Consider the following 4033-nt stretch of genomic DNA (forward strand, 5'->3'; position numbering starts at 1 on the left):
TGATCAGATTGCAAATCGCCTGATTCCACATCTGTCTCTTATACACATCTAGATGTGTATAAGAGACAGTACGTAGACTACACCCTTTGCTTAACAATGGGCTCAGAGCTTCAAAAGAGCTTTCTTTGTTTTTGTAGGTATCTTTGATCATTAGAGTAAGAATGCTTTGATCTTTTGTTTAAATCACTGCTATGTCACCTACTAGAGGTAATGTTTTGATTGGTTAAACACTTTTGGTTTAGTGCATATAAGCTTGCTAATATGGATAATTTTTTCATTCCTGATGATGACATAATCAATGTCGAAATATTGAATCCCAACACGATGGCGTGTATTTCAATACTTGGAGTATGTATTATACTTTCTTATCTGAGATTAATCAGTGGACCTTTCATGTTTTGAAGTAATTACCCAGAATTTTATTTCTTAAATTCCAATTATGATTATGTAACAAATCAGTGTTACATGCCATTTAAAGTTTGATTTCAAGATTTCATGAGATAAACATTTAACAGTTTGCTATGTAATCCAGCTAAATAATTGTTGTTATTATTTTTGGTGTGCTGATTTAAAAAAAAAAATTGGTACCATTTTTTGTATTCACGTCATTGGCCACCATTTTGAATTTGAAGATGGCCGATGCACCACATACAACATGGTCATGTTTGGTGTCAATAAAAAGGAATTATATCACTGATCATTAATTCCATTTACACTTAATATATATAATAACAGTAATCTAATAATACAGATTAATTTTATTGTCCAATTATTTTTGGAAATTACATTGCTCACTTGCTATAGCATATAATTATCTTCTTGAATATCTTAAATTAAACTCCTTTATCCCAGCTGGGTATAATGAGTACTTGTAACGGTCCTTATGCGCACTCACTGTGCTCATTCTACCACTTCTGCCTATGCGGGAGCCGATTGTTATCCTCTAGGATATTTTTAAAACAGTATGCAAGCCCTTCGCAGTAGAATGAGTCCAGTGACTGCACAGACGAACCGATAACTTTCCCTACCCTACCAAGCACCCTTCTTATTCTGGTATCCTCTTTACTTATACTCCCAGTCCACCCTAACACACAATACCCCCAAACAGAAAACATCACCGATACGTAAAACATCATCCATATGTCCTGCTTAACCCCCAAAATATTTCTAAGACAATAGAGTCTACTATTTAATTTCTTTACTACTTAATCAGTTGGTCCCTCTAACAAAGTCTATTGTCAAACACCACCCTAGATACATATAAAATCTACAGTCTTCACATCCTGACCATTAATGTTTACTTTATTCGAAAGAGTTCTGTTATTCTTTCTAAATAAAATGTGCAATGTGCACTTCTTTTGTCTTATTTATGTTGAATTCGAGAAAATTATTTTCACAATACTCAGTGAATCTAAAAATTTCAGAAACATACAGAGAATCGTTATTATCATTTATAAGATCAATCAAAGCCGAGTCATCCGCAAATTTGATTATTGGACAACTCGGAAAAGTAGGCTTAGAGTCTGACGTATAAATCGTAAACAAGAACGGGGCCAATAGTACCCTGTGGTGCATCAGTACTGGTAAACAGAGTATTGGAAATAACATTATTCGGTAAATTAACATACTGAAGACGGCCTACGTAATTCTCACACAAGGATTTGTTTTCCAGTCATATATTAAGTATGGCATCTTCTGTATTCCTATTTGTACACTAGGCAATAGGGGTGGCGCCAGGATTTGCCCGACCCGAGGGGGCGGGGGGAGCGATGTCCTAGAAATGACACTGTCAAACTTACAAATGGTTTTGAAATGGTCTTAATTTTAATTATAATGCAGATATTTTTTTGGAAAAAAAAAAAATAGCACAGACGGGTGAGCATCAGGAAAGCCACATCCACCTCAGTAAAACTATGGTTGAAGCTGAGGCAATAGAATATGAAACGGTAACTCTCGTGCCTGGAAATTACATTTTTATACTTACATATTTTATTTATGAAAAGGTTTATCAGAGGAGAGACAAGTAATATTACACATTCACCTCAACCCTACCATGGTTAGCGTTGAAGTAAAAATAAATGTAAGGGTTTAGCAACCCTGGACGTCTGCAAATGAATTTAGAATGGTTTGTAATGGTCTTTATTTTAATTATTGGTTGCAGAAAACTTTCGAAACATTTCTGTACATTTAATCAGGGAGGACGAAAATACAGTACATATTGTACATTTCAATTTTTCCTTAAATTTGTAGTGAAGTCAGACCTTGTATCTTGCCTTCCTTTTTATCTCAATTTGTACCAATTTAAAAAACTGCCATTTATAGGCCTATTGCTTTAGTTATTACAGTCTCTTATGATTTTCTAAAATACTAAAATATTTTATGAAAAATAAAAATGAACATGTGTTTATTATAGGCCTGTATTTAATATTTTTTTAGCAGAATCTTGTGCATGATTAATATATTGAAAGTGGGTCTGCATGTATATCCATAGCTATAAATAACGACTTTCCATGATGACTACCCAGTCCTCCACAGAACAAAACATATGTCGAAGAAACATCACAAAGCAATTGTCGCCGAAATCTCTGTCGGAAAATTGCTGTCGGTGAATTCGCTGTCGGCAAATTGCCCAGTCGGCGAAACGTCCTGGCAGTCGGCCAAACGTCCTGGCAGTCGGCGAATTTTGGTGTCGGTGAATGTTCTTTCGGTCAACTGTCTCTCGGACAAACGTCCGTCGCCAAACTGGTATTAGGCAAAATGTCCTAGTACCGTATTGCCTATGACTTATTTTATAATATATAATTTAATACGTTTAGATTTTACCGTTCTTAGTACGTTTGTGTTAAAGAAATGGAATTTGTATTTCATGAATAATTAGTACCTTAATCGTATTATTTTTATTTATTTATTTTTTATTTACGAAAGTTTGGTACACAACCTGTTGAGGCAAGTGAGCTACATAGTGGTTTGACTAGTGGCTAATAATTAGCCTCCCTCTGAAGTAAGCTTAAGCTAACGACAAACATCACAAAAGAAAGAAAGGAAAAAAAGACAAAAACGTGAACAAGTCAGCAAGGGGATTAGTTTTTAAGGTGTTCAATTGAATTTTGTTTTACTTTCCGGTAATGCTATGTAACAAATAGAGAACATGTATACCCGGTGACAGGAGAAAGGAAGAAGGACTGCCAAGTACAAGACAAGACCAAGCATACTCCACCCTAGGATGCAACTCCTTAGAAAATTATTTTCCTGGTTTTTAAATAAAAAATAGAAAACAAAATGGCATAATTATGTGCTAAACCATCTCGGAACAGTGTAAAATAGCCTGATTGATGAACCTCTGGCTGGATGGACCATCCTAAACAAAATTATAAAGCTTTACCTCAGTCCATCATGGTTGAGGCATGGTTGAGGATTTGGCAAATCTGGATGCCTAGAAATGACACTGTCAAACTTACAAATGGTTTTGAAATGGTCTTAATTTTAATTATAATGCATCAGATATTTTTTTGGAAAAAAAAAAAAAATAGCACAGACGGGTGAGCATCAGGAAAGCCACATCCACCTCAGTAAAACTATGGTTGAAGCTGAGGCAATAAAATATGAAACGGTAACTCTCGTGCCTGGAAATTACATTTTTATACTTATATATTTTATTTATGAAAAGGTTTATCAGAGGAGAGACAAGTAATATTACACATTCACCTCAACCCTACCATGGTTAGCGTTGAAGTAAAAATAAATGTAAGGGTTTAGCAACCCTGGACGTCTGCAAATGAATTTAGAATGGTTTGTAATGGTCTTTATTTTAATTATTGGTTGCAGAAAACTTTCGAAACATTTCTGTACATTTAATCAGGGAGGAGGAAAATACAGTACTAAGAGAGTTCACATTCACTATCTCAGGCCCACCATGGGGCTGTAGACTAGGAAAAAAGAGGCCTAGAAATCAAGTTAGGGGGAGTGGAATGTTAGAAGCAGTCAACATAGCCAGATATCCTAATTAATCCGTCCTGGTCACCCTAAGCCCTGT

This window comes from Anneissia japonica, unplaced genomic scaffold (assembly GCF_011630105.1).
Source record: "Anneissia japonica isolate Jap-2015-1 unplaced genomic scaffold, ASM1163010v1 scaffold287962_len325480_cov183, whole genome shotgun sequence".
NCBI lineage: Eukaryota > Metazoa > Echinodermata > Crinoidea > Comatulida > Comatulidae > Anneissia > Anneissia japonica.